At 34.6% G+C, this 23,850-nt stretch overlaps 1 pseudogene; it reads left to right on the top strand.

Moving 5' to 3' along the window:
• LOC139855082 (BOI-related E3 ubiquitin-protein ligase 1-like) overlaps window positions 1-8,848 on the top strand; it is a 118,531-nt pseudogene extending 109,683 nt beyond the window's left edge.
• Window positions 8,849-23,850: the final 15,002 nt, after the last annotated feature.

Here is a 23,850-nt window from a genome sequence, read left to right as displayed (position 1 = left end):
TATCTCCCCCATACCTCGCAGGCGCGGGATTGGGTATTGTTGTTGTTGTTGTTGTATATATATATATATATATCTATATATATATATATATATATATATATATATATATATATATATATATATATATATATATATATATATATATATAGTATATTACGTGTCATTGATGATTAAAACATTGGGAGGATGTAATCATTCAATGTTAGGAAAAGAAAACTTGTCCTCAAGTATTCTATAGAACCTAAGAATCGTCAAAATGCGTTCGAAGAAAGAAAAAGTGAAGAAACGAGTGATCAGAAGGATCCACGGTAGCACCACGGCTGACCGTGTACTCGACCGCAGACACCTGTCCTGTTCGTGGAAAAATTTCTTCATGGCTAACACCACGGTCGACCGTGCTTCGACCGTGCGTGGTCAGATTTAGTTTTAAATTGAACTAAACCCTCACTCTTATTTCTTTTCAACCCACTTCAAAACACACACACCTACACACGGCTGAAGAGATCGACCGCACGAAGAAAAACGCGCATTCCTTCAAATTCAATTCCTACTTTCGGTATGATTAATCCTTGCTTTCCTAACATTCAATTGTGTTTGTATGATGAATTAGGGTTAAGAAGAAACCCTAACTAGAATGAATCAAAACCCAAATTGATGCAAACAATTGAAATTGTTCTTAAAGAACAATTTAGAAATAATTGTAGTAATGATTATTGTATATCTATGCATTGATTTAACATTGAATGATTCTAGGGTTCATTATACATCTAGGTTAGATTTTCATAGAAGCATTGTTCATATGATATGAATGACATTGTTGCTAATTGAGTGTAATAATGTTGAATGTCAAAATATGTGTTGATGATGATTTCAAAAGTCTAGAACACATATGAACTTTTTGAAAATCTTAATCTAGTTGCAAACTCATTAACACTAATGAAGAGTGAAAATGTGAAGAACATTAACATCAAAACATCTAAGTGTTGATGATAATTAAAGTTTGCAAAACATGTTGCCTACAATTGAATTATGCACTTTGAATTAATTAAAAGTGTCAATGCGCAGAAAATGGCAAGAGGAAAAGGCAAGACTGTTGTAGCAAAAAGAAAAGACTTATATGATCCACCATCTGATCTTAAAGAGAGAATTGCCTACAACATTGAATTTCTGACAGGCAGAAAAATTGCCGAAGGAAGAAAAAGTTGCTCACACTGAAATGCATGAGCTTGTAAGGCAGTTTGAAAAACTCAAATGGAAATCCTTTCTCACTCTAAAAGGTCCAATCTATCCCTCACTCATTCGAGAGTTTTACGCTAATTTCAATTTTGTGAATGATGAAGTATTCTTCAATCTTTTGGGTGTTAATTATCGTTATTCACTCAAGGATTTCGGGATCATGTTGGATGTTCCCACTGAGGGAGAAAAGTTCTACAACAGGCAACATGATCTTTCGAATCTTCCTGACTTCATTTCAGATAAAACTCCTCTAATCGATACACTATGCAAAAATGATGCTCCAAGGGCTGAAATCGAGAAGTTTGGTGTACAAGGGAAACACCTTCGCCATAAATATGACACTTGGAACAAAGTCATCATCCATAACATCTATTACAAATCTGGTAATCTCGCAAATATCCATGCCACTCAATTTGCTCTGATGTGGTGCCTAGAAAATGAGATCGAAGTAAACATGGCATATCTCATGGCATCAAGGATGAACGGAACTGTTATGGAAACCACTCGTGCATTACCCTATGGACTACACCTCAATAAAGTGTTTGATTATTTGGGTGTCACAAGTGATAACTTTCATCAACCTACACTTGCCATATTCAAAAGACCAAAAACCTCAGAAGTAACCACCCGAAGGTGAAGCAGGGACCAGTAGAGAAAATACTGTGATACCTGACAGTGAAGACAAAAAGGAGCAAATTAAGAATCTCAAAAAGGAGTCAAAAATTGTGAAGATGATGAAAGGGGTAATAAAGAAGTTGACCTGCAAGGCAAGCAACACCGAGAATGAGATTTCAAGTGAATAACTCTAAGAATTTCTTGTGGTAAGGAATGTGTGAAACAATTATGCTATGGTTGAATGTAGACATAACTCATTTGAATATTGTAATGCCTTAATCGTATTCAAAAATATGAAAGATTAAAAAGCTAAAATGTATTTCAGATAACATGCGGTCGCAGACACGATTGATCATGACAGTGACCACAGATTGACTGCAATACATTCAAGGTTCATTAAATACACAACAATAGCAAATCAACACCACTAACTTACAAACAATATCCAAAAGCAATCAAACTTAACTTCTTCTTTAAAATTCTTGAAAAAACAATTACTCAAAATGGATGAAAATCCTCTTCTCAAGATTCTTTAAATTGAGAATTATCAAAGAACTTCTTGCACCTCAAAACAATGAGCTCTCCAAAACCCTTTATCTTCTCAAACTCCAAACATCACTCAAATCTCAAAATGATAAAAGTTTACAACAAACTTCCATGTGATGAAAAGAAGAACTATCAAGATGATTCAAGACACATCCAAGAAGAACATGAAGTGTTCTATGACTATCCTAATCATCAAAGTGAGTTTGGTAAAATTGGATGGGGATCATTTCTTTCACTCAAAACCTACACATTTCCTTCACTTGTCAAGCAATTCTATTCAAAGTTTGAATTTACCTCTGACCGAAGGGTAAAATTCACTCTGCTTGATCAAGACCATGTGATGACACTTAAGCGATTTGGCTACATCCTTAGAGTGCCCACAAAAGGTGCTGAGTTCTATGATACGAAAAATCATATACAACTCCTTCCAAAGTTCATTCCAAGAAGAGCACTAACCTCACTCTTCCTTGATCCAGAACTAAAACTAAGTACTCTCTGTCAAGAAGGAGTTTTTGACAATGACATTCGACCAGAGTATGGAACATGCAAAATGATCATAAGTCACAACATCTTCTTCAGAAAAGAAGATGATGATAAAGTTTCCATGACTGAACTTGGACTCATGTGGTGCTTAACCAAGTCCATACAAGTAAATCTTGCCTACATAATGGCTTCCAGGATGCAAGATCTTAAACAAGATCCTTCACAATCCTATCCTTATGGCCGTCGCTTGACGATTCTGTTTAAGCATCTCAACGTACTGAACCTCACATTTCCCTCAGGAACCAAATGCATCATCACCCATGCTTAATAGAGCTGCTTTCAATTGTTGTACCCTTCATGCATATTTTCATATATGCATTACTATGTTTAATGATTGCTTTGAATAAAATGTGTGGTTATTATGTTTTAATATATGTTCTTCCAACGTGCACAATTTAAGGGGGAGTTTTGTTCTAAGGGCGAGCTTAGTTCTAGGGGGAGCTAACCTTTTTGCTTCGACAAAAGGGGGAGAAAGATGGATACAAGTAATTGTTAACACTTGCGTGTTTATAGCAAAATGTCCCTCATCACTTGTATGTTTGTCATCATCAAAAAGGGGGAGAATGTTGGTTGAATGTGGGTTAATACACTAAACGATAAACTTAAGTATGATTAACCAAAGAATATGTTTTGATGATGACACACACACATACGCATAAGTGATGACTGACATCTTAACATAAAACACGCAAGGTCACTAATCCATACTTTATCTTGCAAACGACCAAGTCAAACATAGGATTAAGAATGAAATTAAAAGTTCAGGTAAACACAAGGTCAAGGTACGGTCGACCGCATAGTCAACCGTGAAACCCCAAACTGAATTGCAACGTAGTTTTCTAAAAACAAGTTGCACGGTTGCCACCACGGTCAACCGCAGTGCGACCACAGTTTCTTTTGTCTCCAATTTTGACCAAATAAAGTTTGACTAGTTCCCGAAATCTATAATTCATGAAAACTTTCTAAACATGCTTAGAATAGATGCCCTCTCCATACTCAATTGAGTTTTGGTCATAAAAACACTAATTATGATTAATTACGCCTAATGACATCTTAATGACAAATTAATCAAGATTAGGCATAACACATAAGTGTTAATCAACAACTTGTGATCTTAATTCTTATCTAGATATATTTAGTACGATCATCAAGTGCCAACACACTTAAGCCAATGTCACTAGAACAATGATCGCTATTAGAAATGACTTAGTGATTAATTAAGGCTAAATGAAGAACAATGATCTCAAGGTTAAACTAGAAATGACTTGTAATCCTAAAACACACTTAGATACATTTAGGATGGTCACCAAGTCCCAACTAGAGATTGCTCTTCCCTTGTGCATGTGTTGGACATTAATGTGTGCTTACACATTAATCATGTAATGTGTTATATTGCACATTATACTTTTTAAGTACTTGAATTATAAGTTGTACAAGTATCTACATGATTGATCTTAGAATAACTATCTCTTGCTATGTGAGTATTACTTACTACTTGCTAATATGCTTAATACTCATAAACTTGTTAACTTAATTAATATGTTTGCCATGTGCTCATTAGTTAGGATTCAAGTAACTAACCTACTCCAATAGATTAAGTGTAAAATGGTTCACAATGAAACTATAGTCAATTGTCTATTTGGTCTAGTCTAAGTAACTAAGTATGATTGCTTGATCAAGAATAACTTAACCTTAATGTCTCTACACACTTCATGATTATCTTATAGAGACATTATTCAATTGATCTAGGTTAGAGTTGATCTTTCAAAGGGATAGAAAGATTAGGTTTGTTGTCTACTAAAGAAGATTGAAGACTTGTAAATCGGATCTCCATCGGGTTTGGAGAAAAGTGCTTAGTGAAGTAACAAATCTCGATTAGTGTGATCGGGGAGTGGATTAAGGTGGATTATTTAACATCTACCCGAACCACTATAAATCCTTGTGTCTATGTTCTTTACATTACTTCATTTATCATTTTGAACATATACACTAGACACATCAAGTTTGAGTTGAGTTGGTTGATCAAAGTAAAATCGAATTTGGAGATCAATCGGAAAAAAAAATGTTAAAAACGTATTAAGTAACTATTCACCCCCCCTCTAGTTACTTACAGAAATAAAAAAAAAAAATAAAGCTGGATGTTGATTGCTAACAGATTTTGGTTTTTATTGTGATTTGATTCTGCTTGTGACCAGATCGACAAAAAAATTCGATAGGGATGTTTAACTGTTTTGAATCCCACGTTTCTAATATTAATAGGATTTAAATAAATATATATATGTAATAATACTATTAATAATAGTAAATAACAATAAAAAATATTAATAATATTATTACTGATAATAAAATTTAAATTGTTTTTATTTTTTTTATTTTTATATATTTTTTACGGTATCACAATAATATTGATTTTTAATGAATATGGTATTAGTAGTTATAAAAATAATAATAATAATAATAATAATAATAATAATAATAATAATAATAATAATAATAATAATAATAATAATAATAATAATAATAATAATAATAATAATAATAATAATAATAATAATAATATTCATAATAATAATATTCATAATTTTTACTACTAAGTACAATAATAATGATATTGATAACAATCATATTAGTAATTATAACAACTTAATTGTATCAAATCTCATATCCATAGATTATATATAGTAATACTAATAATATTGACGTTAATATTAATATTAATGTTTATAATAATAATGAAAGTAGTAATAATATTAATATAACAACTATAATTAAACATGTAAATACATTTAATATATTAATATTACAATTATATAATACGATAACATTTATTTAAAGTTTATATTATATATATATATACATATATATATATATATATATATATATATATATATATATATATATATATATATATATATATATATATATATATATATATATATATATATATATATATATATATATATATATATATATATATATATATATAGGGGCAGGATCAATGGAGAAGTAACCAATCGGGGGGAAGAGGGGGGGAAGCAAAATTTTTTTTTCGCTTTTTTTGAAATTTTTTTTTTCCGGCATCAAGATCACTTGAAAATATGAACATTTAGAAGAGACACTTGGTGATGAATGTTATTATTTAGGCGGGAAAACGATCGACAAAAATAACATTCAAGATAATATCGTTCGTGAAGAATATGAACGTTTTTTTTTTCTTTCATGTTTTGTGAAGTAAAATTTAGCCCGATTTAGAGTTTAGGGTTTAGGGTTTGGTGTTTTGGGTTTATTCCATAAACCCAAAACACCAAACCCTAAACCCTAAACCGTTCGTGTTAAAAACTCAATCTAAATCCTAAATCTAAACCCTAAATCTAAACCCTAAACCCTAAATTTCTAAACCCTAATATCTATACCCTATAAACCCTAATATCTAAACCCTAATATCTAAACCCCAATAGCTAAAACCTCAAAATACGCTCGAAAAACACGATAATTGTTATATATTACTTCTTCGGCATTTTTCCGCCAAAATAAAAACATTTATCACAAAGTGTCTCTACTAAATGTTCATATTTTCATCTCATCTATAATGTTCGTGAACAAAGTTTTTTTCAAAAAATGAAAAAAAAAGTTTTTGCTTCCCCCCACTTCTCCTCGAATGGTTACTTATCTCTTGATCCTACCACTATATATATATATATATATATATATATATATATATATATATATATATATATATAAAACTATATTTATGATTTATATTACTAACTATTTGTAATATATATATATATATATATATATATATATATATATATATATATATATATTACAAATAGTTAGTAATATAAATCATAAATATAGTTTTATATATATATATATATATATATATATATATATATATATATATATATATATATATATATATATATATATATATATATATATTCATTTTAATAGTAGTTTAATTATTTTATTTATCATTTTACATTTTAAATTTCGAACTAATTAATGTGTATTTTATTAATTTAAAATATTAATATATTCTTTTATTTATTGTTATTTACAGACAATAGTTCGTGAATCGTCGAGGTAGTCAATGGTTAACTAAATCCATATAAACATTCAAGAATTTTTTTTTGAATCTCAACTTTACAAGCTTTGCTTATCGTGTCGAATTCATTCACAGATTAAGTTTAAATTTGGTCAGAAATTTTCGGGTCGTCACAAAAGGTTACAGGAGGAAAGATTCTCAGTTGGGCGTATTTGAAAGATTTGAATTGCTTTGCAGTACGTAGAGAGAATGGGGTGGATTATTTCAAGCATGCTGTTGATATAAAAACACTTCCATATTTAGAGATGATGGAACTTGCGAGATTGACACTGCTTTATCATGAATCCGATGGATGGGGGCAGTGGATGCAGTTTAAGATAAGAAAAGAATTCAAGTACGGCTGGTCTGTGTTAGAGCCGCAGTTCCCAAAAGTTTCTTATCGTACTGATCAATCAACTGGGAACATAGTTAGAGTAGTTAGGTATAAACGTGCAAAGACTACGAGGTTTGAACCGGTTCCTAAAATGCCACACAATTTTGATCGTTTTCGATGGTGGTATTATGATGGAAGAACAGAAGAAGCGGTGATTGTGTTGGATAATGCTAATGGTAGTTTGGATCAGATCAAGATTATTGATCCAAGGTGGATTCGAAATTTGTGCAAGAATGATATCAAGGTGTTAAGGAAACACCCAATTTTTCATGAGTTGCCGAATACTGATCAGGCAATTCAGTTTAATCGTGCTGTTCGTACTTGTCATGCTTATGATATTCATGCTTAATGTCTATCTTATGTTTTGTTTTCATGAACTGTGAACTTGAACTTGAACGTTTTATTTTCTGGTTTATTTCGATTTGATTGTAATAACTTGCTCTAAAACGTCTTAATTCTCATGTTATTGAACATGTTTGATTGTGTGATTAGTTGTTTTGCAGGGAAAGTACATTTTGTGTTCTAAGATAATGAACTGGGGTCCTAGGGGGAGTTTGTTGGTGCATATTTAGTCCCCGAGTTCATTATGGTCATGTTAAAATGTTTTATCGTTTAAACTTTCTCTGTTGGTTTGCAACCGCACGGTTGCAAGAATGCAACCGTACTGTTAGACAGGCAACCGCACGGTTTCAAGATGCAACCGCATGATTGCACGTGATGCGAGTATATATTGGGTATTATGGGTTCATTGTTAGGTTACGAATCCTAACCTATCCTACACGTACAATTCTATACCCTGGTGTTTTAGCATTCATATTAGTCGATCTTTAACATATTTAAGTCGATTTTATCATTAAGATCAAAGGTTTACATTGGATTTTGAGTATAAAACCCAATAACGAGATTTTCCGCACTCGTTATTGAATCTAAGATCGTTTAATCCTGTTTACACGATCCTACATCAGGTGACGGTGTTACGGTGGTTAAAGGAAAAAGATTCAGAGTTGGTGAAAACCACGTGGCGGAAAGCTGAGCTGGAGGCACGGATGGCGCAAATAAGCATGGAGGCTGAGATATGGCGGGAGAGAGTGGCGGCGCAGGAGGTTGAGACCGCGTCGCTACAGGCTCAGTTGCAACAGACTACTATGAGCGGAGGTAGGAAACGTATGATAACAGAAGGGGATGTGGGTGGGCTAACATGCGCCAATGGTGGTACGGAGGATGCCAGGTCGGCATATATTGACCCGTAGAGAGTTGTGGTAGCGAGTGGACCCGGATGTAAATCGTGTGGGAACCGAGTTGCATCGGTTGTGTTGTTACCGTGTAGACATCTTTGTGTTTGTAGTGAGTGCGACGATGTCGTTTTGACTTGTCCGTTGTGTGTTTCTTTGAGAAGCTCTAGTATCGAAGTTTACATGTCATGACGTGGACAAATGAGTTTTTGACAAGCCTAATGTAACAATAGAGTAAAACTGAATTTTTGCAAACTCTTTTTATATATGTTAATGTTAAATGTTAGTAACTAGTTGTGGAGCCCTCGCTTCGCGCCGGGGGCTTTTGAATGCGAGTTAAAAAAAAAAAGTCTTGCTCTAATTTGTAAAAAAAAAAAAATTCGACATCTAACATTGAATGGTTGTTCCTTTTGTGAAAGTTGCTTCTTTTAGCGTTAAAGTTAGTTGATCTAATTTGTAAAAAAGAATGTTTTTCGACATCTTTTGGTAGCATTGAAGGGTTGTTCCTTTTAAGAAAGTTGTTTCTTTTATCGTTGGAGGAAGAAAAAAAATGTAGCACAGTAGTGGCCTATGTGGGTCCTACTGTTTGAGCGCATTGTACAAGTCGGTAAAGCGTGGTGGGTGTTATTATTCAGTATTTTTAGTGTTAATGATGGGATAAATAATAATTTAGAATATAGGTATAAAGTGGGGGGTTCGATTTGTATTTTAATGGAAGTTAGGGGATTAGGTTTGTGAAAAGTGAAAAACTGAATAGTACTATTCATAACAAATAAGACAAATTTTGTCTATTATTGATAAATACGTGTGTTACTAAAAACAAATGTTTTGAAGATAATAGGCACTTACCTTATCACGTATGTTGCCATATTATCTAATTATGTGCATAACATCAAGTTGTTTCCATCAGGCAACTTACATCACGAGTTCGGAACTCACTATTGTCAACCAATACCTCTCATCATTGTGAGTTCATTTGGAGAAGACATTTTCGCATCACTCAGTACTCATAGCCCATCTTGGTTACCTCTCTACGACACAATGACAACCTCGTAGCTCACTTTTACTCAACGACAACTCTCATGATTGCGAGCTTATTCTGAGCTACAGTTTCGTTTTGCCGTCATGTGTTCATGACTCATATTGTTTGCCGCATTTGCGTCATGAGTGAGCTCGGGAAGGATATACAATTCCTTCAACCATATTATAAGTACAAATTGCATTAAACACTCTAATGAGCTTACGTCAGCCATAGTAAACTGGATCAATTTTCAATAACGGTCAACGTCTTGATATGTCTATATCCTGTGACGGAAGCAGAAATCTTTTTCACCGGGGGCAAAAGTATTTTTAAAATTGTAGCAATTTTTTTGGGCAAAATATGGAAATTTGTGAGCAAAATATGAAGGCTTTTAAGCAAAATACGGAGGTTTTTGGGGCAAAATATAGAAACTTTTAGCAAAAAATTAAAAAAAAAAAATGTCCACTGAGGGCAAAATCGTAAAACTCAAAATTTTTGCACTAAAAGTTACAAACTCACTGGGGGCGGGCGCCCTCTCTGCCCTCAAATATTTTCGCCCCTGTCTACATCAAGAGTGTTCGAGTAGACATGTGCTACTCATCTTGAATAAGTTTATTCGTATATTGGTGATACCTCTACCAAAGGGTCATTAACTTAATAGCATCGAGGTTACTCATTCAACCAAGATATCGTGCGTAACACCAGTCATTTTTTTTAATCACAGCGAAAATATATATTATATTAACAAACCATAATTAAGTCATAAACTTAAAGCACAATTATTACAATAGTACACGTGTTACGTTATTACACAAAAATCTTAGTATGTAAGATAGTATCAAAATACAGCCGTTAGAGTTAGCTATGTCAAACATTTTCATCAAACCAGCTTCTCCCAAAATCCCAGCATTACATAGCTTAACCTGCAAGGGAGGAGGTGTGGGGTTAGCACAAGGCTAAATGAATGGAAACATCCTAACAATTATACGCATATTGCATTAAGCTAAGTACAATTTCATAACACATCAATTAAACAACCAATACGGTAATAAAAGGACCGATGACTTATACGGGCCTACAACTACTAGCTGATCGGGCTAGAGTTTACCGATAGTTCCTGTTACCGTCTCCTTCCTATAGTAATCCGGACGCAAGGGATGCGCCATTCAAACTATATACTACACGAATGGTAACATCTAAACCCAACCACACAAATCATAGTTGACCTCTTGCCCAACTACACAAATCATAGTCGTTGTCGAGCTACACAAATCATAGTCAACAATACTCACGTGCACATAATCACCACAAACAACATAGTACATCATATACTATCAAATCAGGTCAAACATGTCAAGACAACAGTAGCATAACCCGCTACTACATACATATAATAGTTAAGATAGTCCCACTCACCTGATAAACAGCACGAACTCAGAAGTCTAATGTTACTGAGCCTTCTCTCTGTCCTTATCACCCGAGGACACAAACAGTGATTTTAGTGTTCTAAATATAAATTAGAACACGGACAGCATAACGGCTTAAAAACAACAAAATAATGCACTCTGGTGATGCCCATCTGTACGGATCCAAGTCCCATCCGTATGGATTGGACCTCGTCCATACCGTTCCCTTAAATTCCATATGTACAGTTCCACACTTATCCGTACGGTTTCAAGACTCGTCCGTACGGATACAATCTTCATACGTACGGATGCAGTCCATCTGCAGCAGCAACAAGTTTTCGAGCTAAATCACTCTAAATCTCTTTTTTGCACCATTTTGACACTAAAACTTGTACAGAAAACACATAATACTATATATAAACGTTTCCTAAGATAAATTGGTGTTTACAACACCTTCAAGTGCTAGTTTTGATTCAAAACCCATTTTTGTACAAAACCTATCATAATCTCATATTTTAATCAGATATGGACATAATCTCATATTTTAATCAGATATGGACATAAAATCAGCTCTAAAATACCTTATGGAATCTCTAAAATCACATGCTACGAATTTCAGTTTTGAAACAAGATCAAAATAAAAGATTTGAGAATTAGGGTTTCAAGAAATTTAAGAGCGTATGTGTGTGTGACTAAACTTTCCAAAAATGGAAAATGAAGGAAGCAGAATAATAAAAGGCTACATGGGTTTCTTTAGGTAAAGGAAACCTATTGCGTGCACACACGAGTATTTACCAGTTATCTAAAATCTAAACACCCCAACGAGGTTCAATTCCAATAGACAAATATGTTGTGTGACTCTTGTCACAAACCACACTTAACTGACCATTCAAATAATTATAAGCATATAATTATAAAATTGCTGATATTAATAAATTATTATAAAAACAAGGGTAAAATGATCATTTACTGTTAGGCCCAATGTGAGGTTGGTACAACTCTACCCCTTTAATGAGATTTCGTCCTCGAAATCTGGTCATGGTGAAACAAGTAAGGGTATCGAGTTCTCATCAATTAATTTTGTTTCCCAAGTTAGGTTGACACCTAAACTGTGTTTCCACTCGATTAATACCATTGGTATATGTTTATGACATAACTTTGTAATCTTCCTGTCTACAATGTTAACATGTCCTTCCACTAACTTTTTACTCATATTAACTTTAAAATCTTGTAGTGGTAAAATTTAATTTTCATCGTCCACTTTGCACTTATGGAAGTAACATACGTTGAATGTATTGTGATTACCAGCCAACTCTACATGAAGATCTAAAACTAGTGTTTAATCATTCAACACTTGTTGAATATTAAAAGGTCAAATGTACCTTCATGCTAATTTTCCTATTTTACCGAAACGAATAAAACCTTTCCAAGGCGACACTTTCAAGTATACGTGTTCACCTACCGCGAAGGTAATCGGTCGTCTGCATGGATCTGCGTACATGTTCTGCCTATCTCTTGCAGCTTTCAATTTCTCACGTGCTATTGCTACTTTTTCTGCAGTCTGTTGTACTATTTCAGGACCCGCAAATTTTTTCTCCTCGAACTCTAACCAACAAGTCAAAGTTGTACATCGGCGACCTTACAACATTTCATACGGTGGTATGCCTATACTGTAGTGGTATGAGTTATTGTAGGCGAACTCAATTAGAGGTAAATGAAAATTCCACGATCCACCATATTCTAACACAGAGGCTCTTAGCATATCTTTTAAAGTCTGAATAGTACGCTCAGTTTGACCGTCTGTCTGAGGATGATATGTTGTGCTAAGATTAACACGAGCATCCAAATTCTGTTGTAGACTCTGCCAAAAGTAGGACACAAACCTCGAGTCTCCGTCTGATACTATAGATAATGGTATCTGATGTTGAACTACAATCTCATTCACATACAATTGCGCTAGTTTACTAAGTGAAGATGTCTCATTTGCAGACTAGAAAATGCACGCTTTTGGTCAATCTATCAACTGTCACCCAGATCATGTCGTGTTCCTTCTGAGTTCGTGGTAATTTTCTTACAAAATCCATCGTTTTGTACTCCCAATTCCATCCATGAATCTCGAGTTGAAGTAACGATCAGTAGGATTTTTGGTGTTTTGCTTTTACCTGAGCGCATATATGACACTTTTCCACGAAATGTGCATTGTCTTTCTTCATGGTTGGCCACCAATACAGCTGTTTCAAGCCATGATATGTATTTCTGCTTCCAGGATGGATAGATGATCTCGATTTGTGCGTTTCAATCAAGATTAATTCGTTCAAACCTCCAAGTAACGAAACCCAAATTCTATTATTAAAAGTCTTTAATCCATGTGAATCGTTGATTAATTTTTCTTTCCGTTTCATTAATATTTGGAAGTTTAGGTCTTTCATTTGAGTTATTTTCAAGCGATCAACGAATTCTGATACAATCTCAATTCGCATGAATCTCAAACTGTCTGTGGATTCCTTTATACTCAAAGCATCAGCAACCATGTTTGCTTTACCTGGATGATAACAAATCTCACAATCGTAATCCTTCATTAATTCTTGCCGCTGAAGGCTCTTATGATCAGTCAAAATCACAAAGTGATTTCCAAAAAGATAATGTCTCCGATAACCGAATGGTTGGTAAGTAAATGAGGACCCGATGGGTATGGGACAGGGTTTTGGACAAAGTTTCCTAATCGGGTTCGGGTATGGGATTACCTAAACCCGGACGAAACCCGACCCAATGCAATCCCTAGGTTTGGAACATAGTCAAGCTAGGCTACTCAGCCCCACTTCGATTATTGTTTGACAAGTGATTGAATAAAAAAACATAGAAAGTGGTTGTTGTTTTCTTATCTTCGGATCTCAAAAGAGATTTAGGACCGTGAAGAATTTTCTTCAAAGAGAGTGAAAGTCTTGATTTGCAGTTGATAGTGTTTCATGGTTTTCTTAAAAATCAAGAACTAAAAAACCGTACCTTTTTGATAGTGTTTTTCCGACTACATATGATATATAGATTCGGATCACGTAGAACAAAGATAAATTCTAGAAAACTAGATTATGAAGAAAGAGAGATGGAAGTTTTACGGGGTGGTTGTGATGACCCGTCCAAATCCACTTGGACGAATACATCATTCATTGATCTCATAGTGAGGTTTTGACCTCAATATGATACGTTTTGTAAACATTGCATTCTTTTGAAAAGGCACACCATAAATGAATATATAAATCCAAGGTTTTCGACGTCTGATGATTTCTACGTATAGACAATCACCGTATATAATAGTTTACCATAATAAATCTATCGTTATTGATTTCGGAAACAGTTGTGTTATTGATTTCGGAAACAGTTGGGATCGACATCTACCGTTAGCAGAATTTTCCTACAACAACAGCTACCATTCAAGCATTGAGATGGCGCCATTTGAAGCACTTTATGGTAGAAAGTGCAGGTCTCCAATTTGTTGGAGTGAAGTGGGGGATAGACAGATTACAGGTCCGGAGATAATACAAGAAACTACCGAGAAAATCATCCAAATTCAACAAAGATTGAAAACCGCCCAGAGTCGACAAAAGAGCTACGCGGACAGTAAAAGAAAAGATATAGAGTTTGAAATTGGAGAAATGGTCATGCTTAAGGTTTCACCTTGGAAAAGCGTTGTTCGATTTGGTAAACGGGGGAAACTAAATCCAAGGTACATTGAACCATTCAAGATTATAGATCGTGTCGGACCAGTAGCTTACCAACTGGAGCTACCTCAACAACTCGCGGCTGTACATAACACTTTCCACGTCTCAAATTTGAAGAAATGTTTTGCTAAAGAAGATCTCACTATTCCGGTGGACGAAATCCAAATCAATGAAAAACTTCAATTCATTGAAGAACCCGTCGAAATAATGGATCGTGAGGTTAAAAGACTTAAGCAAAACAAGATACCAATTGTTAAGGTTCGATGGAATGCTCGTAGAGGACCCGAGTTCACCTGGGAGCATGAAGATCAGATGAAGAAGAAATACCCGCATCTATTTCCAGAAGATTCGTCAACACCTTCAACAGCTTAAAATTTCGGGACGAAATTTATTTAACGGGTAGGTACTGTAGTGACCCGAACTTTTCCATGTTTATATATATTAATTGAGATTGATATTTACATGATTAAATGTTTCCAACATGTTAAGCAATCAAACTTGTTAAGACTTGATTAATTGAAATATGTTTCATATAGACAATTGACCACCCAAGTTGACCGGTGATTCACGAACGTTAAAACTTGTAAAAACTATATGATGACATATATATGGATATATATATATATAGTTAACATGATACTATGATAAGTAAACATATCATTAAGTATATTAACAATGAACTACATATGTAAAAACATGACTACTAACTTAATGATTTTTAAACGAGACATATATGTAACGATTATCGTTGTAAAGAAATTTAATGTATATATATCATATTAAGAGATATTCATACATGATAATATCATGATAATATAATAATTTAAAATCTCATTTGATATTATAAACATTGGGTTAACAACATTTAACAAGATCGTTAACCTAAAGGTTTCAAAACAACACTTACATGTAACGACTAACGATGACTTAACGACTCAGTTAAAATGTATATACATGTAGTGTTTTAATATGTATTTATACACTTTTGAAAGACTTCAATACACTTATCAAAATACTTCTACTTAACAAAAATGCTTACAATTACATCCTCGTTCAGTTTCATCAACAATTCTACTCGTATGCACCCGTATTCGTACTCGTACAATACACAGCTTTTAGACGTATGTACTATTGGTATATACACTCCAATGATCAGCTCTTAGCAGCCCATGTGAGTCACCTAACACATGTGAGAACCATCATTTGGCAACTAGCATGAAATATCTCATAAAATTACAAAAATATGAGTAATCATTCATGACTTATTTACATGAAAACAAAATTTCATATCCTTTATATCTAATCCATACACCAACGACCAAAAACACCTACAAACACTTTCATTCTTCAATTTTCTTCATCTAATTAATCTCTCTCAAGTTCTATCTTCAAGTTCTAAGTGTTCTTCATAAATTCTACAAGTTCTAGTTACATAAAATCAAGAATACTTTCAAGTTTGCTAGCTCACTTCCAATCTTGTAAGGTGATCATCCAACCTAAAGAAATCTTTGTTTCTTACAGTAGGTTATCATTCTAATACAAGGTAATAATCATATTCAAACTTTGGTTCAATTTCAACAACTATAACAATCTTATTTCAAGTGATGATCTTACTTGAACTTGTTTTCGTGTCATGATTCTGCTTCAAGAACTTCGAGCCATCCAAGGATCCGTTGAAGCTAGATCCATTTTTCTCTTTGCCAGTAGGTTTATCCAAGGAACTTAAGGTAGTAATGATGTTCATAACATCATTCGATTAATACATATAAAGCTATCTTATTCGAAGGTTTAAACTTGTAATCACTAGAACATAGTTTAGTTAATTCTAAACTTGTTCGCAAACAAAAGTTAATCCTTCTAACTTGACTTTTAAAATCAACTAAACACATGTTCTATATCTATATGATATGCTAACTTAATGATTTAAAACCTGGAAACAAGAAAAACACCGTAAAACCGGATTTACGCCGTCGTAGTAACACCGCGGGCTGTTTTGGGTTAGTTAATTAAAAACTATGATAAACTTTGATTTAAAAGTTGTTATTCTGAGAAAATGATTTTTATTATGAACATGAAACTATATCCAAAAATTATGGTTAAACTCAAAGTGGAAGTATGTTTTCTAAAATGGTCATCTAGACGTCGTTCTTTCGACTGAAATGACTACCTTTACAAAAAAGACTTGTAACTTATTTTTCTGACTATAAACCTATACTTTTTCTGTTTAGATTCATAAAATAGAGTTCAATATGAAATCATAGCAATTTGATTCACTCAAAACGGATTTAAAATGAAGAAGTTATGGGTAAAACAAGATTGGATAATTTTTCCCATTTTAGCTACGTGAAAATTGGTAACAAATCTATTCCAACCATGACTTAATCAACTTGTATTGTATATTATGTAATCTTGAGATACCATAGACACGTATACAATGTTTCGACCTATCATGTCGACACATCTATATATATTTCGGAACAACCATAGACACTCTATATGTGAATGTTGGAGTTAGCTATACAGGGTTGAGGTTGATTCCAAAATATATATAGTTTGAGTTGTGATCAATACTGAGATACGTATACACTGGGTCGTGGATTGATTCAAGATAATATTTATCGATTTATTTCTGTACATCTAACTGTGGACAACTAGTTGTAGGTTACTAACGAGGACAGCTGACTTAATAAACTTAAAACATCAAAATATATTAAAAGTGTTGTAAATATATTTTGAACATACTTTGATATATATGTATATATTGTTATAGGTTCGTGAATCAACCAGTGGCCAAGTCTTACTTCTCGACGAAGTAAAAATTTGTGAAAGTGAGTTATAGTCCCACTTTTAAAATCTAATATTTTTGGGATGAGAATACATGCAGGTTTTATAAATGATTTACAAAATAGACACAAGTACGTGAAACTACATTCTATGGTTGAATTATTGAAATCGAATATGCCCCTTTTTATTAAGTCTGGTAATCTATGAATTAGGGAACATACACCCTAATTGACGCGAATCCTAAAGATAGATCTATTGGGCCTAACAAACCCCATCCAAAGTACCGGATGCTTTAGTACTTCGAAATTTATATCATATCCGAAGGGTGTTCCGGAATGATGGGGATATTCTTATATATGCATCTTGTTAATGTCGGTTACCAGGTGTTCACCATATGAATGATTTTTATCTCTATGTATGGGATGTGTATTGAAATATGAAATCTTGTGGTCTATTATTATGATTTGATATATATAGGTTAAACCTATAACTCACCAACATTTTTGTTGACGTTTTAAGCATGTTTATTCTCAGGTGATTATTAAGAGCTTCCGCTGTCGCATACTTAAATAAGGACGAGATTTGGAGTCCATGCTTGTATGATATTGTGTAAAAACTGCATTCAAGAAACTTATTTTGTTGTAACATATTTGTATTGTAAACCATTATGTAATGGTTGTGTGTAAACAAGATATTTTAGATTATCATTATTTGATAATCTACGTAAAGCTTTTTAAACCTTTATTGATGAAATAAAGGTTATGGTTTGTTTTAAAATGAATGCAGTCTTTGAAAAACGTCTCATATAGAGGTCAAAACCTCGCAACAAAATCAATTAATATGGAACGTTTTTAATCAATAAGAACGGGACATTTCAGTTTGTATCAGAGCGTTGGTCTTAGAGAACCAGAATTTTACATTAGTGTGTCTTATCGAGTTTGTTAGGATGCATTAGTGAGTCTGGACTTCGACCGTGTTTACTTGAAAAATGATTGCTTAACAAATTTTGTTGGAAACTATATATTTTTAACATGTGAATATTATGTGATATATTAATCTCTTAACGCGTTCGATATTATGTGATAGATGTCTACCTCTAGAACAAGTCCCATTGACTAACCTAATAATAATGAAGAGTCAAATGTAAATTGGAATGATTCGTGGACTGATTCACAAGTTCCCGAAGAGGAACCGGAAGAAGAGTCGGAACCGGAAGAAGAATCAGAACCGGAAGAGGAGGAACCGGAGGAGGAAATAGAACCGGTGGGGGAAATAATAAAACGGTTAAGTAAAAGAAAATCCTCAACCAACCGACCAAGGAAGCAAAATATTGGGAGGAATACCAATTCTCCGATGAATCGGATTCCGACGAGAATTCCGATGATGTTATAGAAATTACCCCAACTGAATTTAAAAAGGCAAAAAAAAAATAATAAGGGAAAGGGCACAAAAATAGAGAAATCTAATTCCAACCCCTATGAACTTTATATGTATCGTCAACCCCCGAAGCCCTTAAGTTGTAACAATGACCCGGGAACCTCGAAACCACCAGGTTTTTCTAAACCAATGTGGAAAACGACGGCTCGTATTAGGGGAACATCATATATCCCTAGAAACTTGGCAAAACGAACCAAAACCGAAGAAGAAGAAACAAGCGAGTCGGAATAAGATAGTTGTATTCGTGTGGTGTAATATATGTAATATAGTGTGCTTATGCTTTATGATATATGTAAAAATTGCTTGTATTAATAAGTATTTTTTTATAAATCTAACTCTTGTCTATTTAACAGTATAAAAACACAAAATGGATAGACAACCCAATATTTTAAGAGACCTACCCGGAGACATGATTGATGAAATCTTGTCTAGAGTCGGTCAGAATTCTTCGGCACAACTATTTAAGGCGAGATCAGTTTGTAAGACATTCGAAGAACGTTCCAAGAATGCCTTGGTTTATAAAAGGCTTTCGTTCGAAAGATGGGGGATATCACATTGGGAAATCCATAAGTTACGATGTGTTTACTTTGACGCATATATTGCGGGGAACCCAAATGCTATTTTACGCAATGGGTTAAGAAATTATTTTGACTCAATATATCCGAATATTGGACTTCGTGATTTAGAAAAAGCGGCTAACATGCAACATAAAGAAGCATGTTATGCTTACGGATTAGTAATGTTCGCTTCTCACCAAAGTGAGAACAAGAACATCGGGCTACAACTATTAAACAAAACGTTCCCACAAGTGAAGGAGTCGGTAATTGGGGTAAGAAATGGGGTTTTTAGATTGTTACGGGACTGTTGGACATTACGTAACCCTCGTCCCTTTGACGACGTTACAACACGCTGTCTTATCAACGGCCATAACGGTTATGTTCCACAAAACCAAGGATGGGAAGTAGTCCTAGTAAAACCAGAATGCATGACTTGTTTCTGGACGTATGAATTACGTGTCTTTATTGCCTTTGCTGAACGACTTGTGTACTAGCTAGAATTATCTTCACAACCATCTTGTATCAAATTTATTGTGTGCTATATTTCATGCTATATGTAAAATAAGCGGTATTGTAAGTTTGTAAAATATTGTGTAAAAGTTTGAACGAGAAATATTATTATAATCAGTTTTTCATATAGAATTGTAGTAGTTGAATTGTATATTAGCTACTAAGTATGAACTTAACGGGTAGGTACTACCCGAATTTAAACTTATAAAACGCTAATATGAAGAAAAAGCTTTTATAAATGAGTTCATATTATGCTACGAAATACTATTAACTACTCTTAATATTCTGTATGATTAACTTGTTCCATTTGACTATTTTGAAGGAAATGGCACCGACTACTCGACACAACGTGAATATGAATGAAGAGGAATTCTGTACTTTTCTAGCTTCAAACATAGCCGCAGTACAGGCTGCGCTACATACCAACAATAACCTTGGATCTAGCAGTACAGGAAATCGTGTAGGATGCACCTACAAAGAATTCACTGCCTGCAAACCTTTAGAATTTGATGGAACCGAAGGACCGATCGGATTGAAACGGTGGACCGAGAAGGTCGAATCGGTGTTTGCCATAAGTAAGTGTACTGAAGAGGACAAAGTGAAGTACGCTACGCATACCTTCACAGGTTCTGCGTTAACATGGTGGAATACCTATCTAGAGCAAGTGGGACAAGATGATGCTTATGCACTACCGTGGTCAGCATTCAAGCACTTGATGAACGAGAAGTACCGTCCCAGAACCGAGGTCAATAAGCTCAAGACAGAACTTAGAGAGTTACGAACCCAAGGATTTGATATTACCACGTACGAAAGACGATTCACAGAATTGTGCCTATTGTGTCCGGGAGGAAGAGAAGATCGACGCGTTTGTGAAAGGATTACCGGAAAGAATCCAAGAAGATATAAGTTCACACGAGCCCGCCTCCATACAACAGGCATGTAGAATGGCTCACAAACTAGTGAACCAGATTGAGGAAAGAATTAAAGAACAGACGGCTGAAGAGGTCAATGTGAAGCAAGTCAAAAGAAAGTGGGAGGAAAACGGTGATAAGAATCACCAATACAACAACAACAGCAATTACAATAATAATCGCAACAATTATCCCAACAATCGCAACATCAATCGCAACTACAACAAATGGCCCAACAACAACAAAAACAACAACAACAACAGCAACTACAACAATCATCCCAACAACAATAATAACTGCAACAACAACAACAATCAGAAGCAGCTATGCCAAAGGTGTGAAAAGTATCACTCGGGGTTCTGCACCAAATTTTGCAACAAGTGTAAAAGAAATGGTCATAGAGCGGCGAAGTGTGAGGTCTACGGACCAGGGGTTAATAGAACGAAAGGAACAAATGGTGTCGGAACGAGTAATGGCGGAGCAAGTAGTGTCGGAGCAAGTTATGCCAATGTAGTTTATTATAAATGTGGAAAACCGGGCCACATTATTAGAAATTGCCCGAACCAGGAGAACACGAATGGACAAGGCCGCGGAAGAGTTTTCAATATTAATGCGGCAGAGGCACAGGAAGACCCGGAGCTTGTTACGGGTACGTTTCTTATTGACAATAAATCTGCTTACGTTTTATTTGATTCGGGTGCGGATAGAAGCTATATGAGTAGAGATTTTTGTGCTAAATTAAGTTATCCTTTGACGCCTTTGGATAGTAAATTTTTACTCGAATTAGCAAATGGTAAATTAATTTCAGCAGATAATATATGTCAGAATTGAGAAATTAAACTGGTTAGCGAAACATTTAAGATTGATTTGATACCAGTAGAGTTAGGGAGTTTTGATGTGATAATCGGTATGGACTGGTTGAAAGAAGTGAAAGCAGAGATCGTTTGTTACAAAAATGCAATTCGCATTATACGAGAAAAAGGAAAACCCTTAATGGTGTACGGAGAAAAGGGCAACACGAAGCTACATCTTATTAGTAATTTGAAGGCACAAAAACAAATAAGAAAAGGTTGCTATGCTGTTCTAGCACACGTCGAGAAAGTATAAACTAAAGAAAAGAGCATCAATGACGTTCCCATTGCAAAAGAATTTCCCGATGTATTTCCGAAAGAATTACCGGGATTACCCCCACATCGATCCGTTGAATTTCAAATAGATCTTGTACCAGGAGCTGCACCAATAGCTCGTGCTCCTTACAGACTCGCACCCAGCGAGATGAAAGAACTGCAAAGCCAATTACAAGAACTTTTAGAGCGTGGTTTCATTCGACCAAGCACATCACCGTGGGGAGCTCCTGTTTTGTTTATCAAGAAGAAAGATGGTACATTCAGGTTGTGTATCGACTACCGAGAGTTGAACAAACTTACCATCAAGAACCGCTACCCACTACCGAGAATCGACGACTTATTTGATCAACCACAAGGCTCGTCTGTTTATTCAAAGATTGACTTACGTTCCGGGTATCATCAAATGCGGTTGAAAGAAGATGATATTCTAAAGACTGCTTTCAGAACACGTTACGGTCATTACGAGTTTATGGTCATGCCGTTTGGTTTAACTAATGCACCAGCTGTGTTCATGGACCTTATGAACTGAGTGTGTGGACCATACCTTGACAAGTTTGTCATTGTTTTCATTGATGACATACTTATTTACTCAAAGAATGACCAAGAACACGGTGAACATTTGAGAAAGGTGTTAGAAGTATTGAGGAAGGAAGAATTGTACGCTATGTTTTCAAAGTGTGCATTTTGGTTGGAAAAAGTTCAATTCCTCGATCACATAGTGAACAAAGAAGGTATTAAGGTGGATCCGGCAAAGATAGAAACTGTTGAAAAGTGGGAAACCCTGAAAACTCCGAAACACATATGCCAGTTTTTAGGACTAGCTGGTTACTACAGAAGGTTCATCCAAGACTTTTCCAGAATAGCAAAACCCTTGACTGCATAAACGCATAAAGGGAAGAAATTTGAATGGAATGATGAACAAGAGAAAGCGTTTCAGTTATTGAAGAAAAAGCTAACTACGGCACCTATATTGTCATTGCCTGAAGGGAATGATGATTTTGTGATTTATTGTGACGCATCAAAGCAAGGTCTCGGTTGTGTATTAATGCAACGAACGAAGGTGATTGCTTATGCGTCTAGACAATTGAAGATTCATGAACAAAATTATACGACGCATGATTTGGAATTAGGCGCGGTTGTTTTTGCATTAAAGACTTGGAGGCACTACTTATATGGGGTCAAAAGTATTATATATACCGACCACAAAAGTCTTCAACACATATTTAATCAGAAACAACTGAATATGAGGCAGCGTAGGTGGATTGAATTATTGAATGATTACAACTTTGAGATTCGTTACCACCCAGGGAAGGCAAATGTGGTAGCCGATGCCTTGAGCAGGAAGGACAGGGAACCCATTCGAGTAAAATCTATGAATATAATGATTCATAATAACCTTACTACTCAAATAAAGGAGGCGCAACAAGGAGTTTTAAAAGAGGGAAATTTAAAGGATGAAATACCCAAAGGATCGGAGAAGCATCTTAATATTCGGGAAGACGGAACCCGGTATAGGGCTGAAAGGATTTGGGTACCAAAATTTGGAGATATGAGAGAAATGGTACTTAGAGAAGCTCATAAAACCAGATACTCAATACATCCTGGAACGGGGAAGATGTACAAGGATCTCAAGAAACATTTTTGGTGGCCGGGTATGAAAGTCGATGTTGCTAAATACGTAGGAGAATGTTTGACGTGTTCTAAGGTCAAAGCTGAGCATCAGAA

Source organism: Rutidosis leptorrhynchoides, chromosome 6, assembly GCF_046630445.1.
Source record: "Rutidosis leptorrhynchoides isolate AG116_Rl617_1_P2 chromosome 6, CSIRO_AGI_Rlap_v1, whole genome shotgun sequence".
Classification (NCBI taxonomy): Eukaryota; Viridiplantae; Streptophyta; class Magnoliopsida; order Asterales; family Asteraceae; genus Rutidosis; species Rutidosis leptorrhynchoides.
This window is presented reverse-complemented; position numbering and strand designations above follow the sequence as displayed.